Below are 24,566 nucleotides of genomic sequence, written 5' to 3'. Positions count from 1 at the left end.
TGACAACGGCTGTTACTCTTAGAGGAGGAAAGGCCTGCACGGCTTCTTAAATAGATGCGTCTTGACAATAGGCTCAGGGAAAGTTCCTAAGGGTAGTTCAAAATTTTAGGAAGAAGCCCCAGCTTTCTTCTCTGTAGACATCTCGCTCTATCTTGAGTAAAGGATTCACCTGAGTTTGATGTTTAACTAGACTAGAGAATTCAGTTAACTCTGCAGTAATATCAACCAACCAGAATCCTGGAAAATGAGGCTGGACCAAGAATCGTTTCCAACCAAACCTGCTTGCTGTCTTTATGAAGGGTTCATACATCTTCATAGGGACATGCAGGCATAAGGCCCCAAGCAGTGAGGTGTCAAGGAGAAGGATCAGGGATGATTAAAAAGGAGACAGATAGCTGGGTCCCAGAGGTCTTTCATAAGCTGATGACTTAACGCCAAGTGAGTTGGTTAAGCAACTCAGGCTCTTACATCCTATTCATACGGGGAAATCGGCCAGGGTCAGCAGGGAGTTAAATCAGACAGTGTCGGCACAGAGAACACAGAATATCTCAGATACAGTTGCCATAAGAATGATGACTACAGCCCAGGGGGGAGAGTATTATCCTCAGAAACTGCAGTCTTGACTCCTTCCAGACCCAGGCTCCGTCCCCAGACCAGACCTTGCCATGTCTGTCCCTGGTCTAAGACACAGAACCAGCATTCTCTCTGTCCTTTCATCAGGGGTTCTGAGGAAGCCTTGCACCAGGCTGTCTCCCAACAATTCATCACGATGGTAAAGAGGTGAGGTATCTCTAGAACAGAGTGGTACTGGCTTTGCCAATGGCAGTATCCATTCTATCAATACTCATTAATATTTAAGTAAGTTTTAAGTAATCACTGATGAAGGCCTATTAATAATGTTCATCGTGATTAGCAGTGCTTCCGGTGTTGACTGAAAGTAGCTGTAGCCCGTGGTAGTCTTCTCTGGCGTGTGGTGTTGTGATTAGGTGTGAGATTTTAATTATTGGCTAGGGTGACATACTCTCCCTAGAGTGTAGATTAAGTCTTAGCAAGCTCACATGTTTATGTCACACCGTCAGAGCTGAAGTATTCAAAGGTTAGTCAAACATTTTCAGAAAGTGCCTGGAGGAATATGTAGTAACTAGATGATCAGAGTACAAAGGTCATGAATGGGAGCGTGTGTCCTTTATCTGCCATTTTGTGACTTTGAACAAATCATTTATATTTTTCTGGCTTTCAGTTTTGCTATCTATAAAATAAAAGCCCTTAGTTAAATGCTCCTTTAAGCCCTTTCCATCACTTATAGAATTCAATTCCAAGACTCAATATATCATAAATTCAAGCCAATACATTATTGCATAAAGAAGTCGTGTGAGGGTAAAACTGAGCTGTTAAGAAAGACATTCTGAGAAGATGAGGCAAATGAGTCATGTGAACTATTTCATTTCTCTCTCTCTCTCTCTCTCTCTCTCTCTCTCTCTCTCTCTGTGTGTGTGTGTGTGTGTGTGTGCACGCGCGCGGGAATGTGTGTGTTTCTCTTTGCCAGTAAGCCATTGACATGTGTAGATCAAAATAATCCCTTGTACCTTAATTTTGTATGGTTTTATTGTCTTTAGAATTTGTGATTGGCGAGGAGGTGGAATGTTGGTTTTGCTTTCTTGAAGTTGGCAAGTGTTACAATATAGATCTGTGTGTTGGCTTCGAGTCCATTTGCCCTGCTAGTTCAGCTTCGTGTCTTTTTTCAGTGAAAGTTCTGTGAAGACGGCTCTTTTCCGTAGTAAGCGGAATAAAGGCAGCACACTCTGCTGTGTTTAGAAGGCAAAGAGAGGAACACATGGTGTATATGCAGGTTTGGATGTGAAAGGTCCCCATGAATCTGGACGCTGGGCCCCCAGCTGGTGATGCTATTCTGGAAGACCGTGGAACCTTTCGGAGGTGGAGCATGGCTTCTGGAAGAGGCACTAGGGGTGGGCTTGGAAGCTTAATAGGCCACTCCCACTTCCCGTTTGTGCTCAGCTTCCTGAGTGCAGATGCAATGTGACCAGCCAGCCTTCTGCTCTTGTCACCATGCCTCTCCTGCCTCCTGCCATATTTTGCTCGCAGTGATGGACTCTATACCCCAGGAACTATAAGCTTATACTAACCCCGTCTAGGAACTACATAAACAGGTTGTTTTCTAGCCACCGTGGGTCGCCCTTTTCCAGTTTCATCATGCGGTGGTGGTGTAGGTTCTTGTCTTAAAGTATACCGTGTCTGAGTATTTTTCTCATTTCCATTTATAAATAAGTCTTTCTAAGTCTTGTACCTTCTCAGTACACTTTTCATATTTGGCACAAAAATAACCCTGCTCTGACTATTAAGGATAAAATATGAAGTAGCAGACTGGTAATGATTATAATTGATATTATGTTCATATCAGTTAAGTGATTTATCTTTTCATTCTCTACTTCTGCTTTCAAGTCATCTAAAGTAACACTACACAGGGTCCTAATGCTCTACATTATGGTATTTCCTATTCTTAACGTGGGGAAGGTTTTTCCTTTTAATATTACTTAACTCTCTCCTTATGGGCTTCCCAGGTGTCTTACCAAAGCTGATGACTTCTCAGTTTGTCTGCTGTGGGTGTGACTTCTCTGTCTGTGTGGTAATGCCTCACATTGGGCATATCAAAGTCTGTCATTCTATTTTACCAATAAAGACTCAGAAGCTAGATTCTGGGGCGAAAACCTGCTAGCTCAGAGAGGCAGAGTCACACAGCTGACTTTTGTCTTCTGCCAGTGTTCCAGAGAGCTTTCTCCGATGCCATCTCAAACCAAAAAGCTCCTCCATCTGGGTTTCCCTCCCTTATACTCCCCGTGCATCTCTCTCTCCGTCCTCCTCACTTCCTCTTTCTCTCTGTGGTTTGTTTCCTGTCCTCTGGTTGCTTGCTCCACCTTTTGACCTGCGGTTGATTGTATTTAACCCTGATTCAATCACAAAGCTCTTGGATGAAAAGTGTGTGTTAGGGTTGAGCCATACCCCAGCTAGAAGCAGGTTTTTCCAGTAAATAACGCAATCTCTGGGTTCACAGTATGATCAAATATCCTGCAACAGTATCCCTTAAGTTGCCTTTGTCAAGCATTGCAACATTAAGACACTTGGATTGACATGGCATTCAAATCCTAAACACTGCCTGAAATACTATTCAGATGAATCCCAGTGGCAAATTTTCTGTGCTTCATTTGACAGCATGTGGTTCACAAATAGTCTCTGGGTTTTCTGATAGAAAAGAATGTCACCACTTTATTTTGTCTAGAATGACAGGGGACGCTGGAAAGAAGAAGCAGTAAAAACAGCTGAAATGTCCCTAAGTGCTAAGCAAGTGAAGTCAGCCAGTGACACTGTCAACAGAGTTCTTAGGACTTGAGAAGGAAAGCCTGGAGCCAGCAGAGACACCAGTCTGTCCCTGTGCCAACAGCAGGCATTCTTTAAATCTAACAGCTTGTTTTCTTCTAAATGGATGTCCAGGATTGAATGTAACAGGCTTTCTTTTGGGCCACCAACCAGCTCCCACGGGGACTTGTTATCAGTTATGCATGCTCGGTCTCTTATGCTTGTCCCAGTAACTCCTATAACTTAATTTAAACCATTTCTCTTCATCTGCATTTTGCCTGGAGACTTTTTACCTTTCTTCTTGTATAATCTCTCTTCAGCTGCTTCTGAGGTCTGAGTGGCTGGTGGCTGCCTGGTTCTGGCCCCAGCTACATCCCTCTCTTTCTGCCTTGTTCTCTCCTCCTCCTCCTCCTCCCTTGAACCTGGATTTCTCCTCCTACTTAGTCTCTCTGCGTGACAGCCCTGCCTATCTCTCGACTGCCTTCCCATTGGCTGTTCAGCTTTGCACTAGACCAATCAGGTGCCTTAGGCAGGCAAGGTGAAACAAATTCAACACATCTTCACATAACTAAACAGATGCAGCACAAACAAATGTGATACACTGTGGCGATACTTTGTTTATGATCTAACAAATAAAGCCTGCCTGAAGATCAGATTGCAAAGCTAGCCATACCAGTAGCCACAGAGGCCAGGCAGTGGTGACGCACACCTTTAATCCCAGGACTCACGAGAGGAGGCAGAGAGATCTGTTAGTTCAAGGCCACCTTGGGCTACACGAGGGTGAATCTAAGAGAGAAACAGAGATCACACAAAGGTGATCTCAGCACTTTGGATCCCATGCCTTTAATCCCAGCACCAGAGAGGAATATAAGGTGGGAAGAGACAGGAGCTCAGGCAGTCTGAGGTTTGGTGGAGACAAATGCAGTCTGGAGATGCAGTCTGAGGATAGGATTGCCCCTTCAGTCTGAGCATGGGTAGAAGGGAGAGCTCACCAGTGGATGACTGCTTTGCTTCCCTGATCTTCAGCTTTAATTCCAATATCTAGATTTTATTATTAATACCAACTATACCTTGTGCTACAGCACATCCTTATATGGTCAACAAAGGCAGCCAAAGCAAGTGTAACACACCTTCACACAGTTAAAGTAATATTCCACAGCATAAACAATGTAACACACCTTCACACAGTTAAAGTAATATTCCCCAGCATAAACAGATGTAGGGCATCTTCACATAGTTAAATATTCCATAACAAAGGAACACTTGTAAGGCTTAGGAAGTATGCAAAGTGTACAAGACTCAGGAAGCTGAAACTATAGTCACAAGTCTCCTCCCCAGTGTTTTGTAACCAGCAATAACCACTTGGGAGAAGAGACTCTGGCCTGAGGAGCTGCCTGCAAGTCATGCAGGCAGGTGCAGCTTTGGTGAGTCATTATCCATGCTACAGCAGGTTTTGATGATGCAGCTGCCTGAGTTATCCCTGTTCCTATAACCCTTCACCTATACTTGTATAAGTAACGCTAATACTCACTGATCCACTAAGCTAGATGTGAGTGGAATTATTTCATTGGTCTGTTGTCATTGCCCTATCTGGTGTGAATGGGTGTTTGTTCATGTCTCCCTGGGGAAAATTATACAACACAGCACAAGTTTAAAAGGTTAAAATAGTGAACAGGATTGCTTCTAAGCTTGTTTAGTTTTAATTAGAAAGATGGCAGCAACTCGGGAGGCAGCGGCAGGTGGATTTCTGTAAGTTTCTGGTCTACAAAGTGAATTCCAGGACAGTCAGAGCTGTAGCACAGAGAGAAACCCTGTGTTAAAAAACAACCAAAGAAGAAAAGAAAGGAAAAAAGAAAGAAGGAAAGAAAGATGGCAGTAAGAATATTTGATGGACCTCGTCATCTTTCCCCCAAAAAGTTTTAGCTGACCCTAAAGGCAAGGGCATTCTGAAGCACCATTAATAAGGAGTTCACTGCCCCTGCTTCACTCAGTTGCCAGCAAAACCACTTGCAGGCATGCAAGATTGCTTCGGTATTTGAGGCTTCTGGATCTTATTTCCCTTACAAATAAAAAAAAAAAGAGGGTATTTTGATCCATTCCACAGGAGTATTGTATCAATCGAGGAAAAAAGTGTTTGTTTTTTTTAAAGGCATAACATACAAATGCACTTGGCAGTTAATTAAACAAATGCAGTTTATAGTGTGTATTCGTTCCAGAAAGCCTTCAAACCACTGGCGGTGAGTTGAGTCTCCACAGGTCAAATCTAGCCCACAATCCCCTCCCTTTAATTGTGTGGAGTGTCGTCAGCATTTGCCCTTGAGCTGAGGCCTGAGCTGCTCAGCGGCTGTCTGTCTCACCTGTCAGCTGTGTTCTGTCCCATGTTCTACCTGACCGACCCCTGAGCGATCTGCATTTATGAGCGCAGGATATCTGCTGACCACAGCAGAAACTGGCCTTATGGGTCCAGCTGAGGGGAGACTTCAGCAGACCCTGTGTTTGCCAGCCTGCACCAAATCGCCTGTCCAAGGGCCCCTTCCAGGAAGCACTTCCTCCTTCTTTGAACACAGGGAAGTGAGGAGACAGATGGGGAAACTATCTTGTAATCCCAACATTTAGGAGGTTGAGGCAAGAGATTTACAGTTTGAGATTTTACATAGCAAGACTCAGTGGTTAAGGGCACTTGCTACTCTTGTAGAGGGTCCAGATTTAGTTCCCCCCACCAACATGGTGGCTACAACTCCAGTTTCAGGGGGATCTGACGCCATCTTCTGGCCTCCTCAGGCACTGCATGCATGTACACATAAACTTGCAAGCAAACATATAAAACACATATAAAAGTTTTTAATCGAAAATTGGTCAGAGCATATATTTTGATCATATTCATTTTGATATTTGGATCACATTCTTTTCTCTCTCCAGCTCCTCCAGCTTCTCCCCACCTCCCTGCCCACCCAACTTTATGTTTGTTCTGTCTCCAAAAAAAAAAAGAGCCCACCCCAAACAGAAAACAAAAGTCAAACAAGCTAATACAGACAAACAAACAAAAAAAAAACAAAAAGAAAAGAAAGAAAATTAATGACAAGTAGTACCCAAACAAAGCAAAAAGCACGTATAAACCCATGAGTCTGTGGACATGAGTCTCCTGGACATGGGACCAGCCCTCAAGTGTGCTTGACACGCTCAGTGCCACTCTTTTGGAGAAAATTGATTTCCCTTTCCTAGCAGCTATCAATTGCAAATAGCTTCTTGGCTAGGGACGGGAGCCCAAGTCGGGGCTGGCGCTCGGCGCTGTGCAGGTCTTCGAATTGTGTTGTGTCTGGAAGATGCTGACTCCTTGTAGCCATCCATGACCTCTGGATTTTAAACTGTCTTTGCCTTCCCTTCCACATAGATACGAGCCTTGAGAGGAGGAGTCGGATAAGGACATCCCACTTAGGGCTGAGCCCTCAAAGTCCCTCACTCTCCGCACGTTGTCCAGTTAAAAAGGGAGGCGACAGGGAAACACACTATGACATCTCTCCTACCTGTGTTCCTCCATTAAACATGGCTGGGATGCTTGAAGCTAGAACTCGCATTTTGTAACCAAACGGCGGACAGAAGTGTCCTAGAATCAGTACGAGCAGCTTCTACGTAGAGTTATTTGCTTTTGACTACTTGGGTCACCTTTTACCAGTTTTTCTATAATTTGGGGCTGAACACACATTGTCTGATAAGAATGAGGCAACAGAGGGTCGACTGCTTGCAGACAGTCCAAAGGGGGCAACCATTTTTCTCCTCAAATTAATTTTCGTGGCCAAGGTTTATGGACGGCAAATGACACTACCCAGACTGTCTCCATCACAGCTGGGTTAGTCCTTTCTGAGCCTCTTACACATCTGAACCAGTGTACTGATTAGGAGATCAAACAGTGGGAAGCAGCAGTTGCCTCCTTCCTGCGTCTCCACATTGGCTGATTGTGGGTGATGGAAGGCGCTGGCCCAGATCATTGCTGTCGTGTCTCCATAACAGCTCAGGAAAAATAGAAATGTATTTACATTGCATCAAAGTGTATTGTTGTTTAAGGCTACTCTTGTCCAGCCTTTTGGGTTTATCCTGAGGGCACCAGCATCAGCCCCAAAGTAAAAGAGCTACACTGAGTAGCTCGGGGAGTCAGGAACAGGGACCCTTTGTTTGGGCTTTGATCTCTGGAACACATCACAGCATCTCTTTGTGTTGGGGGCACTGCTCCTGTTTGGGGCATACACATCTTATTATCTGGGACAATAAGGCTTGTCTTTGGAGCAGTGAAAACTCCTGGTGACAGGAGCACATTGTTTGTAACGCGCTGAAAGCACCAGGTTTATTTGCTGCTAAATAATGCAATTCTGCTGGATTCAGCCCATCTTTGTGGCATGCACAGTGTGTGCCAGGCATGATGGGACCTTGGAGCTGATTGAGTCACAGCCCGTCTTTCCAGGGCGGAGGTCTGTGGAGTGGCAGGTCCCTCTGGGATCACTTTTTAAATTTTGGAATAAACACAGGCTTGTTTTATTTATTTTGAAATTTTTCTTTTGTTTTTGTTGTAGTCTTATTTTTGTAGCACTGAGTATGGAACTCCAGAGTCTCACATAGGCTATAAAAACACTGTTACGCCTTCAGACTCTGTATGACAGTGATGCAGGGTTAATGCTACAATAAGGATGCTAACCAAGTATCTGCCAGGCTTTTGAGGGAAGAAGGGAGGATTGATTTCACCTTGGGAGTCTAACGACCGGACACAAACAGCTACGGCTACTGCGAGTATTTGTGATTTTCTTTCACCTGATTATACCTCAGGAGGGTTAAAGTGTGAAGTCCTTCCACGTGGACTGGCTTGCACAAATCCTGGCCGTGTCATGGGGGAGGCACACCACATAGACACACAGAGGCAAGCTGACATTGCAGAACTCACACGCAGACACGGGTTTCCATTTCTCAAGAAGAGTTATGGATCTCTCCGTTTGGGTAGAGAAGCAACAGAGGGAGGAAGAGACACAGGCGGAGAGGGAGGCTACGAGTCATTGCGTCCACTCTTGGATGTTCTCTTGGGTCTTGCCAAGAATGATTTATGCAATCATCTTCATTTAGAAGACTTTTAGTGCCGGCCAATAATCTTTTATTACTTGTCTTCTAATGGCGTGTCCTGGGCCCCTTCCATCTCCATCAAGCTATCGGCGTTCCGTCTGAATCAATAGCAGGACGAGGGCTCTCCTTCGACGAGCAAGCCGAAGATAGTCTCTCTGGGACCCGAGACGAAGAGTTACGGTGGTGTAGAACTGAGAGACGGGACGCTAGCTCTGCATTATGTTCATCTTGGCCTAGAGACCCTTTGATACAGAGGCAGAGATGAGAGCTCACAAAAGTGCATCACTGGGTGACATTATATGATTCTCTCTTCCCTTCTTCCTGCCAGTCTTTATTATTAGACACATTGCAAGGCCCTCGAGGATGAGCAGCACAGACACAAAGCCTGTTCTTGAAACGCATAGTGGGAGGGATGCCATTCAAACACCAGTGCAGGTCAAAGGGAGACATGCAGCCATGTTAGTGCTGGCCGCATCCTCCCCTGCCCTCAAACGGTGATAGGCCACTAAAATGGTAGCAGGCTGTTCCCCTTCCCAGAATGCACTTGGGTACTCCTCCCTCCATTCCAGAATGAACCGGAGCAGTCACTCCCACCTTGTCAGAATGCACCTGAGTGTGCTTCCCCCACCTTTTCCCAAGGTGCACCTGGGTATATGTTCCCACTGGGACGATCCCCTTGGCCAATCAAATCCTGCCACCTGCACCCTGCCTGACTTTTACTCCTCCCTCTTCTTGCCTCCCCTCTCTGGATCCTTGAAAATGGCCACACCCACACCAGCAGCTGCTGTCTCTGCCCAATTCAGAGGCAGTCTGCTCGTCCCTCTGGGGCGATAAATCTCCTGTGTGCTGAGTGACTTGTGTCCAGTTGTGTTTTGTGCCGAATCCAAGGTCTTTATTGGCTCCATGACTTGGATGCGTCTATAGCACCCCTGACCCAGTTCTCACACATCCTGGAGCAATGCCTGCTGTCTTCATCTGACAGCAGCTAATAGATGAGTTTTCCCTTCTCGGCCATCCTCAACACTTGCCGGGGCCTTGAGTGAAGACCACTGGTCCTCCAGCATCCCTGCTCTGTCTTGTAGGGTGGGGTGGGAGGCATGTACCCTGCCATCGCCTTCAGCCCCACAGCAGAACCCTCTGGAAGGCCTTTTAGGCGCATCCTGTTTGGGCTTCGGAGCAGGCGGTTCCCTCCTCATCAACGCAATTAACCCTGAAATCCAGATCAGCGCATTTTGCTTCTTCAAAGTCCTGTCGATAGGCCTTGGATTTTCCTCCAGACACTCCATCCTCCTGCTGGAGAGTCATGGAGATACCCCCTCCTCTTTCCAGAAATTCCTCCTCGGGGTCCAGAACTCCCTTCCTCAGGGCCACTCGATTGTGGGGGTGCCTTTGACTTCGACTGTGGCCCCTCTCCTGATCCACTTCCCTTCCGGGATGTCTCCAGGAGACCCTCAAGCAGCTACAATTCACACCTGACGTTAGCCCCCCCCGGACTAGAGCATCTTAGCGCTCAAGAATGGCTCTCATACCCCCCCCCTCGATAATCAAACCAAATGGTCACCCAGCATCTCCTTCCCTTCCAGTCTTATCAGGGAAGTCACAATTTCTTCTGTGAGTGCACAGAAAAATGGAAAGAGGCCCACTACGTGTCTGTCTCCTCCTACCTCTACTCCAAACCTTCTCTTCTGACTTCCTTTCCCCGTCTCACGTCTTGATGGTTATCAAACCCCCTGCTCTCCTGTGCCCCAACCCTTTCACCTTCAGTCCTGCTGATGAGCCCCCTCCTTACCCCATCCTCTCCCTCCCTCCTCGTCAGGCACGTTCGCTCCCATCCCCGCCTCCTCCACTCCCCTGTCTCCTCCGTGAGCTTGGAGTTCACCGGGTTGGAAGGGTCAGCCTCCACATCCTCAACCTCTACCCCCTTCCTCACCCCCTCCGCTGGTCAATGCAGTGGACTCCTAGTAAGCCCCCCACATACTGGCTCGTGCGGAAACTACCCCCGTCCCAGTCCTTCCCCAAATCCTCCCCAGCCTACCCTGCTCTGCTCCAAGAGGGCCATTGGGTTTCAGACTGCCCCTGGGGCATTCTGCCTCTGAGGGGGGTCATCTGGTCCAACTTCTAGCTAACCCTAGGTCTGCTGGGCTTTGTGGCTGAGGATTGGTGGGGCCCAGAGTCTTCTACTGACCTGGCCAAACCCAGCCTGACAGCCAACCAAGAGCCTGGGGCCTCGCTTTTGGTGTCACCTCATGCCCTTCCTTCTGGGTATAGAAGCCGCTCTTTCAGTCCTGCTTGAGTTTTGGGGTCTCTCCCTTCCGCTCTCCTTCCGGGTAGTCGGGCGGTCTATGGCCAATCCTCCACGCCTCTCTAGACTCGTCCCTTAATCTCTTCTTCTAAGGGCCTCGCCTTCTCCCATCCGCTCCTTATTCCTCCCCATGTCTAGTTCCTCTCCTTGGACCGTGGCGTCCCCTCCAGGGCAGGCTTGACTTTGGCCTCTTCCAGGCTTACTTCCATGCCCCGCCTCTTCTCCCCCTCCGTTGACCCCATACTCCTCCTCGCACCCAGGTCCCCTTCCCTCATCTCTTCTGTCACTGACACCAAGGAATGGGGTGCCGCTTCCCCCAGGCTCGCCTCCTGCCGCGAGCCGATCGACATCAAACTCCAAAACCCCTCTGTCTACATTTCCAGACCACGGTACCCCCTGCCACTCCCGGCCTCCACGGCCTCAAACCCATCATTAAGGCCCTCCTCTCAAAGGCCTTCTAAGACCCACTTCCTCCCCCTTCAACACCCCCATCCTTGGTGTAAAAAAAAACCTAATTACCCTTTCTACGCAGTCCAAGACCTACGCCTTATTAACTTCAACATTGTCCCTGTGTGCCCCATGGTTCCCAACCTCACACAATCCTCTCTGCCATCCCCAGGTCCACTGCATACTTCTCCATCCTGGACCTTAGGGATGCCTTCTTTTTCCATTCTGGTAGACCCAACTCTCAGGACCTGTTTGCCTTCACATGGACAGATCCAGACACCCCACGGTCCCAGGAACTCGCCCCGACTGTCCTCCCCGAGGGCTTCAGGGACAGCCCTCGTCTGTTCAGCCAGGCAGGCTCCGCTGGCGAGCTCCTCTGTCACGTTTCTCTTCCCACCTCTTCGGGTACATCGGTGTTCTCCTCTGCAGGCCAGCCTCTCCACTAGCGACCCCGACACAGCTCCGATCCTCTGTTTCCTGAGCTGCTGAGGGTTCTGCATCTCCACCTCGAAGGTTCACCTTTCCTGCAGCCAAGTTTCCTATCTGGGATTCGGTCTGACTCTCACTCACAAATGCCTCGCCGTTGGTCACCTCTCTCATCTCCACTCCGTCCCCTTGCCCGACTCCAAGTGGGAACGTTTGTCCGTCTTGGGCCGAGCCAATTTTCTCCATCCCTGGATTCTGGGATATTCCCTTCTGGCATACCCTCTTTATCAAGAAACCTTAGGCCCCTAGTGAGCCTCTTCCCCATCCCAAGCCCCTTTTAAAACATAGTCAGGGTCTCCTTTAGCCCTGCCCTGCTCTTCCCTGGCCTCCTTAGGCCTTTCTCTCTGTACCTTACACCTTGCTCTAGGTGGCCTGGGACGTTTTTCCGGGATCCTCCTTCACTCCCAAATCTGCGGATAACACCAGCAATGGTTGGCCCCCCGTGCCTTTGCCTTCTGACCACCGCTTCCCTTCTTATCCCTGAATCCAACAAAGTAATCTTAGGAGCTCATCATTCTCACCACTCACTTCCATCACCGCCTTTCACAACTCCTAACCTATAAAGAACTCCGTTTTCTGCCCCTCCCCACAATCGGTCACCTCAAACTTCCCTCATTGAATGGCTCTGTCTCTCTCCCCCCCCTCCCTCCCTCCCTCCCTCCCTCCCTCTCCCTCTCCCTTTCCTTTCTCTCTCCCCCTCCCTCTCCCTCTCCCTTTCCTTCCCTCCCTCCCTCTCCCTCTCCCTTTCCCTCCCTCCCTCTCTCTCTCCCTCTCTGTCTTTCTCTCTCTCTGAAACCTGAACCCCCTTACACCCTGCCATACAGAGACATATTAGTTATGAATGCTTGCCCTTATCTGATGCCTTCCCCAATCTCTCTTACAACTTAATTTACCCTGTTTCTCTTCATCTACGTCATTTCCCCCCTGGGGGCTTTTTACCTTTCTTTCATTCTGTACGGATTCCTTTTGCTGCTTCCTCAGTGTCTGTCTGTCTGTCTGGCTCCAGGTGTCTCCCTCCATTTCTCCCTTGTTCTCTTCTCCCTTAATTCTCTCTGCGAGCCAGCCCTGCCTATCCCTCCTCTGCCCGGCTATTGGCCATTCATTCAGCTTTTCATTAGAGCGTTCAGGTGCTTTGGGCAGGCAAAGCCACAGATCCTTACGTGGTTAAATGAATGCAGCATAAACCAACGTAACATACCTTTACGGTTACAGTGATATTCTGCAACACTGACACCTCGTCCCTTTCACAAACCTCCCCTCCAGTCCTGCTCTGAGACCACACCCATCACATATACAGACGCCTAATATCTGCCCCAGACCTCACCTTCTACACGGGTGGCTGCTTTTTCCTGTCACGTGATCTGCACAATGCTGGTTTTTCTGTCGTCTTCGGTGACTGTCACTGAGGTGGCCTGGTTTTTCTGTCATCTTCAGTGACTGTCATGGAGGTGGCCCCCTACCTCCTCATACCATCAGTCAGCAGGCAGAGCTAATTGGGCTTACCAGAGCTTCCCCCTCTCCAAGATGCCTCTCTGACAGTCTACAGAGACGCCAATATGCCTTCCACATCCTTTTAACACACCCAGACCCACCCTAACTGATTCTTCCGATGTGTGCAAGACAGACTCGGGTCTACAGAAAGGAAGTCCTTATTGTATAGACAGAACCGAAGCTCTAAGAGGTGGTGGTTACCTGCAGTGCCTGGGGGGTAGGTAGAGAGCCAGGGGAAGTTAAACTCTGTGTTGTGGGACCCTGAAGAGGGACTAATCGTGGAGTCAGAAGCTGAGTGGCCAGGAAAAGTTAGGCCATGCTATGCCTCCTCTTACCCATTAACTCCCAACATGAGGGAGAGACAGGGCATATGGGAGGTAACAGTGGGCTGGGCCATCATGATGGGTGCAGTATTTGTACATGAGTAAAAAGATACGCCGGAGCGTTCTCTCCCATGTGTGAACGGTCTGCTCTTCTCTCATAAGGCCTCTCCTCACACGGAGCAGGCCACGGTCTTGATCTCGGCAGCACCTTTAGGCACAGTGAATCAGTGTCTGTGGTTTAAGCCAACCCATCTGTGGCCTTTTACGGCAGCGTCCGGAACTGACTAAGGCAGCTGGTTACCTTGGCGCACACCCCTAGAGGTGTTGCAGGATGGGAGCCAAGTGACAGGTGGGAAAATGGGATCTCTCTCTCTCTCTCTCTCTCTGTCTCTCTCTCCCAGTGAAACCCCTGTACCATGTGAATTTGTCATTATTCAATACATTCTAATGTTGTTGAGAGACATAAACATGTTGTCTATGTTTCTTGGACAGGATAGATAGAGAATACTCTGCCATTTTTTCTTCATACCAAGTGGGGCTGTGGAAGGGACGTCCTACCAGAGATTTGAAGAGCGCAGTCTGTCTCCTGAGTGCTGCATTCCTACGGAAGGAAGGCAGACCCTTCCATGAGCCAGATCATTGCACAACTGACAATCAAATGATTCCAGTGGTCTTATTTATACAGCAGATGAACCCGGGGACTATATATCAGTCAAGATTCAGCACAAAGCTACAAAACTTGGAAGTGCTCCCGGCAAGATTTAAGTCTAGAATTCTTGAAGCCTTCACCCTTTGACCCCAACACACTGCCCTTCTGGACCTTGACCCCAACACACTGCCCTTCTGGACCTTGACCCCAACACACTGCCCTTCTGGACCTTGACCCCAACACACTGCCCTTCTGGACCTTGACCCCAACACACTGCCCTTCTGGACCTTGACCCCAACACACTGCCCTTCTGGACCTTGACCCCAACACACTGCCCTTCTGGACCTTGACCCCAACACACTGCCCTTCTGGACCTTGACCCCAACACACTGCCCTTCTGGACCTTGACCCCAACACACTGCCCTTCTGGACCTTGACCCCAACACACTGCCCTTCTGGACCTTGACCCCAACACACTGCCCTTCTGGACCTGGATTGGATTGAGCTAGTGGATGCCTTAGGCAGGCTAATAATTTGTCCATTCTTCAGACCTATAAGGGTTTAAAATTTATTTCTGGTTTGTTTGGAGAAGGGGTTGAGCTCTGTGTGGAAGAGAAAGAGCAAAAGAGACCCCTTAGCCCCAAATCTGCGGTCATCACCACACAGCCAGAGGCCTGAGGCTCATTCATGGCCTCCTCCTTGGGGAGCCGATGCATGCTAAACTCTGCAATCCTCAGGCTGTGGGTGAGTGGGAGGTAATCTCCACAACTTTTGAAAGGAGGCTTCAAAACCATCTATGTACAAATCCAACCGGACACTCAATGGAAAGTCAACTCCGCCCTTGATCCCAGGTGCGCTTTTCCGAGTTTCAGAGATATTCAGAAGTGAGTAGCATTTGCAGTCTACCCAGAAACTTTAAAGTCACTTACTAGGACAGTTAGAGAATGCTCTCTCTCTCTCTCTCTCTCTCTCTCTCTCTCTCTCTCTCTCTCTCTCTCTCTCTCTCTCTCTCTGTGCCCCTTCTGCTATGCTTCCTTTGAAGTTTTAGTGCCTCTGATAGTTTGGCTTCACCGATGAGTGTCCTGAGCAGTTGTCTGGCTGAATCATCCCTAAGTCAGGTCTGGTCATACTGTGTCTTAGTTTCCCACAGGTCGCAAATGACACACCTGACTTGTTTTTATAAATGTGGGCGCATCATTGCTAAATTGTGCAATGCTCACTCTCTAAGGAGTCATCAACGCTTCCTCAATGGTTGCTTCTATGAATGACTCATGATTTGTCAAACCTTAGGGCTTTTATCATGGGAAATATGTCAGCAAAATTAGATGAATGCATGAATGGGAATTATTTAAAAATAGAAACAAATAGGTGGTTTTGGAATATGATGACAGAAGTGTTAGTGAAGGGATAGAAAAGGGAGAGAATACTGAAATGGGGGGGACAAGAAAAAAAGGTGAAATTTTGGGGTAGTTTCCTTCTGGGTCATGGAGAGCTAGACTCCCAGGGTGGAGGAGGGGCAGCTGAGCCTGTGATCTGGTCTTCCCAGATTGCTTACGACGGGCCTTCCCTCGTTTCAGATCCCCTGTCCAGTTGTCACTTTCGAAGCGTTCATCTGTGTCCTGGGGCTTCCGATGGGCACACTTAGCATTGCAGTCTGTGGGCTGTGCAGGACTATGCCCGTCTCTGGGGCAGGTGTGTTGGGGCACAGGCTGCAATGCAGTGTCAACATCCGGAAAGCTGGAGAACCTGTCCTGGGACTTCCAAACCATCCGGGTATCAATCACGCTGCCCGAGGAGGTAGCCGAGGACGTGCAATAAAGCACTGCAGTTCTCAGACTCCACAGTGGTGACAGGCGGGCAGATGGCCCCAGCGATGGCGCCACGCACCGGCCTCCTGCCGAGGCATATCAGTGCCCAGAGTTATTCTCAGATGATGCATCTGATGGGCGCCAAGGGTAGGCCCGGCTCTCCTGTGCTGATACAACAGAGCCTCCCTGTAGCTTGCCTCCAGCCCCCCTTCTCTCTGTAGCGGCTGCCTAGGAACATCTCTCGACCTCCAGCTCTAGCAGGCAAACTCCCAGAGTCATGTTCACCATACTCAAGACTCAGCTTTAAATTCCAGCTTCTTTCTCAAGACGGTGCCCACTGCCGCCCTCGAGTCATACTGACTGGCAACATGGAGTCTCTCTCCATGGTTGACCATTCACGGAAGGATCACTGTGTCATCTAAGCCTGCACCTGGCTCTGAGGCTCGGGAGGGTGCTGAGCTTGTCCCCAGGGTAGGACTGCAGGACCCTTTCTAGCAGGGTCACCTGCCTTGCATTTTAGATGAGGCTTTGCTCACCCGCAGGAGATGCAGGGTTGAGCTCAGCTCAGTTTACTTCCTCTTACTGTGTTGTCCCAGATTCCCTGGTGTTTTTCAGGTGTTCTCTCACTAGCTTTGTGAATTTTTGAAGCCCACACCCTTTCTCTCTTTGGAATAGAGTCTATTCCTCTTTACATCATGTTTTTTTCTCTTGAACTGGACCGCATGGAGGCGGCTCCTAGTCCTCTTAACTGCGAGAGTTACTTGTTCAATTATTTATTTATACCCACATGGACTCACAGATGTGCACTGTTTTATTGGAGTCCAAGTCAAATACTGCTTTATTATTTTATTGTGCCACAATTCCCTGTGACAAATTATGCACAAGATCTTTTCATACACACATACACAATACACATACATACAAGACACACATATACAACATTCAGCACACACAACACCTACAACACACACACACACAAAACAATACGTATTGAAGAGTTGTTTTTCAGGCTGTGACTTGGCATGAGAGACTCCATTTTTACAAACAGCTTTTGGCTCTATTTTGAGCGCAAACACAGAGGCGTGATGACTCTGTAGTTGGACACATAAACAATGCGATCTGCTCAGCACCTCCCACACAATATAGACTGAAAGCATTTATCACCAAAAGTAAAAAAAGGTGCCACCCTGTACGCTTAATCAAGGTGAGCTGGGACAGTGCGAGCATACCAGTGCATTAAACCCGTATCAGGAAAACAAAACCCTAGGACTGACGTGAAGGGAAGAGATCTTAGGCACCCATAGCGCTGGCCACGCCCAACACACTTGGGCATCTCTTTCACTTACTGAATACGCCAGACGGAGGAAGGGATGCCACAGCTCCGCCTGGACCCATGAAGGAGGACACCTAACGCTGTGGTGGTGACGGCCTCTAGCCATCCCTTGACCCAGCATGAGCATCACGGGGCCAACAGACAGAGGACTCCCAACTGTCCCCAAGGGCTTCAGCTCGGTGCCGTCTCTGCTTTTGATGTGGCCAGCTGGGATTGCTGCCCTTTTGTCTTCTGTCCATCTGCAGACTGGTGTTGCTCTACGCCTCTGCCACCTCCTGGCCCAGTACCTCTCTCCTACTGACTCAGTCCAGAGGCTCTCTCTGCTCAACTGCTTCTGCAGGGAGCCCGCGGCAGACTGGTTCATTATCTAGCTCCAGCAGAGTTGACCTTTGGATTTCTGTCAGGCTTCTGCTTGCCCAGCTAGGCCTCTCTGGAGCTAGCTCTGCGGCAGTCTCCTTAACCCTTTACAGCCGTTCTGAACCTTACAACTGCATTTCTGACACAGCACACTATTGGCAATGAGTGATTGTCATCTGTGTTTCCTTTGATTAGATCTCCGTCTGTATTGTCCCCCCCTTTAAAAGCCGGGAGTCACCCTGCTTTTGAAATAAATCCAGGGCTTGAGGTCAGTGTGTGTGTGTGTGTGTGTGTGTGTGTGTGTGTGTGTGTGTGTGTGTGAACCCAGTGCTGGCTCCTTTCAGTAGTCATTTCTTTGGGGTCAGTCCACCCTGTTCCTGAGTGAGTCACCTCTGTCTGGGCCTGGGCGGGATCTGCAGGCAGATTCCGGAGGAGACTGAGGTGTGACTCAGTCAGGACCATTTGCCCTGGCTTTCAACACCTTCCCGTCTCTTGTCTAATGCTGCCCGAAATAAAGTAGGGATCAGAATGTAGAGAGCTGTGTTTTTCTAATTGCCTGGCTCATTTAAATGGCTCCGGCCACAGGCTCATGAGCCTCACAGTTCCGTCAACGCATTCTGGTTTCAAGATTTATTCCGTTTTATGAAAAGCGGAACAAGGAGGGCCTTGGGCTAAGATGTAGATGCTCCCTTGACTGCCTTGGGCTGCAATGTCTGACTCCTCTTAAAGATATGTTTTTATTTTTTTATTTACGTGCATGCTTGCATGTCTCTCTGTGTACATTCTCTCTCTCTCTCTCTCTCTCTCTCTCTCTCTCTCTCTCTCTCTCTGTGTGTGTGTGTGTGTGTGTGTGTGTGTGTGGTGTGTGTGAATCCGAGGAGGTCGGAGGAGGGTGTTGGATCCCCTGGAGATGTAGTTAACAGGCAGTCATGAGTCACTCAATGTGGATGCTGGGAACTACTTCTAGTCCCTTGGAAGAAAAGGAAGTGCTCTTAACTGCTAAGCCTTCTTTCCAATCCTTGACTCCTTTTTTTCGAAGAGCCCAAGGCTTTGGGACTGGAGTTTATGATCACAGGTAAAAACTGATTCAGGGGAAAAGACTTGTTGTCCTGTCACGTGACAAAGGCTTGTTTAAGTCCTCTGCGTACTTTCCTCCATTAATTTGTCAGAAGCTGATCTTTTTGACGCTGCTCTGAAAGTGTGAGGATGTACTCACATCACTCACCAAGTGCTCTTGGCAAGCCAACAGCTCAAAAGAGCTTCTCTGGTGCCACCAAAGGCAGCACTACCGCTAGGGGTCAGGCCACGTCCTGATAAAGCAGGGAGTGTTGCTATTGGAGACCCGAGGGGCGGAGACGGATGTCATTCCTGGCTAGAGAAGGATGCAGGCATCCTAAGGTTTCTGTATTTACATTTCTTTTTATTTTCTGCCTTAATGCTAATTCCCCAAAGTGAATTCCGTTTGCCTGTCACTTTTGCTACGGTTAGTCTCTTTCTGCTAATCTGAGCTATCACTAATCTCTCCGTTATCAGTCTTGGGGTCTGACCTTTCCTAGTGGGTGGAGCATGCAGAGACCTCTGTCTTCTCCCTGTTCCCCACACTCTTTTTATTCAGATAAATCTTAGATAAAGTGAGACAGGGGTGAGGAAGAGGAGGCCTGGAGAGGGAGGGAGGAGGATGAGAAAGAAGGTCCTGCGCCTCCTTCCTGACAAGGATGGATAAGGGGGGGTGGGATTTCCCCTACTCACATCACAGAGCCCAACGCCTTGGAACCCCACCCGCCAAGCTCTCCCCCTTGGAGTTCGGGAGAAGCATCAGGGTATACTGGGATTTGGCTCCTCCGCTCTTTGGTGCCCGGGACACTGTGCTAGTCAACATCTCTCTTTCCTCTTGAGCCATCAGCTGCCACAGCGCTCCCCTACCCAGACTTCAGACAGTGACTGTCAGTTTGCCACTGCTTCAGATCAGGAACTGCCTGGATGTCAAGCCCATCGTGAGCTGGACTGGGTATTACTCTCCTGGGGTAGTGCTCTTGGTTTGCAGATGTTCTGGAGGGTCTTTCCTACCATACAGCTAAGGTTTAAGTATGTAGAGGCCGAAGCATGATCTCTCAGACACTGGAAACAGCTCAGCTGCAGGAGGTTTTGCTGCTCATCTCAACCCCTCCTTTTTTTTTTTTTTTCACGAGGATAGGGTTTGTCCAGTTTCTAAGACAACTGAGTTCATTAACAAGCCGGGTAAATGACTGACCTTACCAACATTCAGAAATGCAAAATTAGTTCATGTTTTCACTGAGTGGCAAAGTTAAAGACTGACAACATACAGTGTAGTTTGGTAAGACAGGACTCCCCGTGCGCTGTAGCACACACTCAGTTATTGCTGTCTTGGGAATGAGCGTCTATCTATTGCAATGAGAGAAGTATGTACTCATTTCCTCTCTTTCCTTTCCATCCCTCAAATCCCCCTTCTTCCTTCCACTACTCTCTTTCAAAACCATGGGCTCTTTCTTCTTTAATTGCTTTTAGATACCCGCCCCTGTATTCCCAAACATGTAAATGCAACCCAATCAGTCTTTATAATGTTACTGGTGTGTATATGTCTTCAGGGCTGAGCATTGGTTTTGCATACCTGGCGTGGTGTGCTCTTCCCGAGGAGGACTGTTTCCCCCCCTCTCAGCATGCCTTAGTTGCCTGTAGTTTGTGTAGGGTTGAGCCCTCGTGACTTCTGCACAGTTAATTAATTTATTTTATCTTGGTTTTTTTTTTTTTTTAGATGGGGTTTCTACTTAGTCTGTAGACCAGGTAGGCCTTGAACTCAGAGATGTGGTAGCCTCTGCCTCCCGAGTGCTAGGATTAAAGGTGTGCTCAGCTAAGTGCTGGGATTAAAGGCAAGCTCTACCACTGCCCAGCTTGCACAGTTACTTTAGTGGGAAAATGAAACTGACACATGATTAAATGTCCATCAGTAGGACATATTTTGATGTAAGCATAATTTTACATAATTATACATTCAGTTTCAACTTAGGTGAATTAGAACTATATGATTTTTTTCTAGATACCTATGGTCATTCTCATGGAATGAGAAAAGTAAATTATAGTGCTGAACATACCATATGTGCGTTATTGTAAGAATGCAATAGTCTAGCTCTTTCTCTAGGAACAAATGCTTGTGAACAGCAGGATGCAGAAAATGGGGTACAGCACTCACTAGACATTTACCTCCTTGGGGTGTGGTGAGAGTTATGCATGTGCTTGTGGGGGTGTGAGTATTAGGAACTTTTTCTCTAATGTGTTTCAAACACAAAGTGCAAGTTAATACATTTAGACTCTCACAAAGCAGATGAAGATGCAGGACGGTGGAGGCAGAGGCAGGCGGATCTCTGTGAGTTCCAGGCCAGCCAGGTCTACAAAGCTGCACAGAGAAACAGTGTCTCAAAAACCCAACCCCTCCCAACAAAAACAAAAACAAAGCAGATGAAGCAACATGGTTGCTAACCTTATACGTACGATTTGACCAAGGTCTTAACACTGGGCGACATCCAAGCGTAGGCTGTTGCCCAGGTCTGCTGATCCTCGTGTTTCTCTCCCCACCTCCCCCACTGCTGTCTGGGGAAAAGTGTAGCTGGCAGATTTCATTACTGCACTTGGTTGTCCCCACCTTGCCCTCGCCACTCCACTGAGGAAGCAAGCTAAGCCAGCAAAGCTATCAACTGCAGCCAAATCCTCCGTGTTCATCCCCGGCAGTCTCCTTTGTTAAGGAAGCTCATGTCCATGGCTGGGCTAGCTAGTGCATGGCAATCCCTAGCATTCAAGGGACCAAAGAGGTGATGGAAGATTTATTTATTTTCTCATTGTCCAGTCCAGACATTTCCTTGAGCTGACGGTTTTTCTGAAGTGGGCATTTTTTATTTCATTTCTTACTTGTCACAAGAGCTATTATTGTACCCTTGGGGTTATAGGGAATCTAATCTCACCTGTGACCGTCTTTTCATACTCCAAGTCTCCGGTGGCGTCACAGAATTCGCGCAGTTGAATCTGGGACCTGCTATGCCTCCGCTGGGCTGAAGTCAACCTGTGGGGCCCTTTGAATAGCTCACAGTGCAGCCTCCATCAAGTGCAGGGCAGGGCGTACTTCTTCTTACTGTAGTGGGATTGCTTTTTTTTAAATTTATTTGTTTGCTTCTGTAAACTGTTTGTAAATTATAGAAGTATGGGTCTGGACCTGAACAAACTTTAGGCCATATGGCAAGTAGAATAATAAATTACCCCAAACTAAATCCTAATCCCAGAAACCTGTGAGTACCTTACTCTACTTGACAAAGCAAACTGTGGATGTGATCCACTAAAAGACCTGAGATGGACCACTCACTACTGGGATAGGTCCGCTCTTCCTATATGGATTTTAAAAGCAGGGGCTCTTTACCAAGGGCAGAAAAGTCTGTGAACAGGGGTGAGACATTGCAGGATTTGGGCGTAGAGGAAAGGGCAGCAGGCTACTTCAGAACCCAGGGAAGGGAAGAGAAGGAAAGGGAGGGGAGCGAGGGGAGAAGAGGGAAGGGAGGGGAGGGGAGAGGAAGAAAAAGGAAATAGATTCTCCCATGGGTCTCCAGAAGAAACTCAGCTCTGCCCATATCTTTGTCCACAATGCTATGAGACCTGTGCTGGACTTTCAAGGTCAGGGTGAACCAGATGTGACTCCACTCTCCAGATGTGCTACAGCGAGGGCTCTGGCTCCACTCTCCAGATGTGCTATAGCGAGGGCTCTGGCTCCACTCTCCAGATGTGCTATAGAGACGGGTCTGACTTCACTCTCCAGATGTGCTATAGAGACGGGTCTGGCTTCATTCTCCAGATGTGCTATAGTGAGGTGTTTGACTCCACTCTCCGGGTGTGCTATAGTGAGGTGTTTGACTCCACTCTCCAGATGTGCTATAGAGACAGGTCTGGCTTCACTCTCCAGATGTGCTATAGAGACAGGTCTGGCTTCACTCTCTCCTTCCTTCTGCTCATGCTTCCTTCCTCTCCAAGAAGCTGCCGGCAGTGCCCAGGAGAAGTCAGCTTCCTTGAAAACAGCCCAAGGAAGGGAAGTAAACCTTTCAACCATGACAAAAGGCATTCTGTGACATCTGATTAGGCCAAGCTTGGTTGTATGCTCTTCTCTGAACCAGCCCTGGGAAGCCCAGCTTGGTGGTTTAAGCTGGGTGCCTAAGGCAGATCTTGGCAGGGAATAAAGATGGTTGTGATCTGCCGTCCACAGGGAGGAAGGGGGATCCAAGGGAGAGCTGAGGGATAGAGCTAGAGCCCTCGCGGCTGCACACCTGCCTCACTCTGCCTTCAAAGGCTTGTCACCTGCAATAGCACATTTCCACACCATCCAAACCAGTTCAGTTGGGTTTTCTATTACTCGCTGACCAAATTACCCACTACCCATGCCCTCTGGGAAGCAGCCTAACTGTCTGCCATGTTTTTCCCCTCACCTTCTTGAGGCCTGCAGTCATTTCCACTTACGACTTTTGACCTTTGCTGTGTCTGCACAGAGACAGCTTGCCTTTCAGGAGCTAGCTCCCATGCCTGGGGCCAGCAACATGGAGCCCGCCCAGTTCTCTCCCCACTCCCAAGCCCCTGGAGAGGGCTACTAGTTAAACCCAGCACTTTTTGGCCCACTCACATGTGTCCTTGCAATACTCACTCTATGCCCCAGGCAGCCATGACCAATAGAGAGGTCCACCAGACGCCATTTGTCTCTCCACTTTGTAAGCAGTTCATATTGAGAAAAAAGGTCACCAAAGGCGGCTATCATATATAGACCAGGCTGGACTAGAACTCACAGAGATCCACCTGTCTCTGCCTCCTGAGTGCTGGCGTTAAAGGTGTGTGCAGCACCAGTAGACCGAGAGACCACCACTACAGCTCTGATCTCGTAATTCAAGAAACTCACTAATTTCCCCCTCCCCCCCATCCCTGTTGTGGGATATTTGTACACCGTGTGAAGATGTGCTGCTGTGATTGGTGTAATAAAAAGCAGAGTGACCAATGGCTAGGCAGGAGAGATAGGCGGGACTTCCAGGCGGAGAGAGTCGATTCTGGGAAGAAGAAAAAGGAGGAGGAGGACGAGGAGGACGAGGAGGACGAGGAGGAGGAGGAGGAAGGGGAAGAGGAGAAGGAGGCAGAGGAGGAGGAGGAGGAGGAAAAGGAGGAATAGGAGGAGGAGGGAGAGGAAGAGGAGTAGGAGGAGGAGGAGGAAGAGGAGGAATAGGAGGAGGAGGAGGAAGAGGAGGAGGAGGAGGAGGAGAAGGAGGAGGATGAGGAGGAGGAGGAGGAGGAGGCAGAGTCCCCAGGCAGCCTGAGGAAGCAGCATGGGTAGTACAGAGAGATGAGGTAGCGAGCCATGTGACAGAGCGCAGATTAACATAAATGGGTTGATTGAAGTGATGAGAGCTGGTGGGGCAAGCCTAAGCTAAGGCCAAGCTTTCATAGTTAATACTGAGTCTCTGTGTCGTCGTTTGCAGGTCGGTGGTCCTGATGAAAACGAATCTCCACGGCGGAGACCGATTGTAAAGAGTCTGACTACACGTCACACTTTGGGGTCTTTGTCTACATCAAGGTCTCCACTATCACTTCACACGGAATTGGCTGAGGCGTTTGGAAGACATCTGGAGTGGTCACAGGTGGGAACTCAGGTCGTAAGCAAACAAAAGACAGAAGCCAATGGAATGAGCTGGGGCAAGGAAGTGACTGAGGGCTTACATCTCAGCACACGCTGTGCCTTTATACCCCTGTGGCCAATCCCAGGCCACATGTGACAGTGGACGTGGGCAGCTGGCTGTTTCTTACTGGACAAAGAGTCTTAGTTCCAGGTCCGGGCTGGAGCTAGCCACCTGAGACAATGACATGG

The 24,566-nt window shown here is 48.6% G+C and overlaps 1 long non-coding RNA gene across 4 annotated transcripts in view; it reads left to right on the top strand.

The window, feature by feature from the left end:
• LOC121143169 overlaps positions 1-24,566 on the top strand; it is a 59,817-nt gene that overhangs the window by 17,687 nt on the left and 17,564 nt on the right. For all 4 annotated transcript variants that reach the window (XR_005880313.1, XR_005880312.1, XR_005880310.1 and 1 more), the window contains one exon: positions 24,181-24,339. This is a non-coding gene — a long non-coding RNA (uncharacterized LOC121143169). The remainder of the gene's footprint in view (positions 1-24,180; positions 24,340-24,566) is intronic.

The sequence above is a fragment of the Mesocricetus auratus genome, unplaced genomic scaffold (assembly GCF_017639785.1).
Source record: "Mesocricetus auratus isolate SY011 unplaced genomic scaffold, BCM_Maur_2.0 Super-Scaffold_100011, whole genome shotgun sequence".
NCBI classification, from domain to species: domain Eukaryota; kingdom Metazoa; phylum Chordata; class Mammalia; order Rodentia; family Cricetidae; genus Mesocricetus; species Mesocricetus auratus.
Note: the sequence above shows the minus strand (reverse complement) of the source record. Positions and strands in the feature narration are given on the sequence as shown.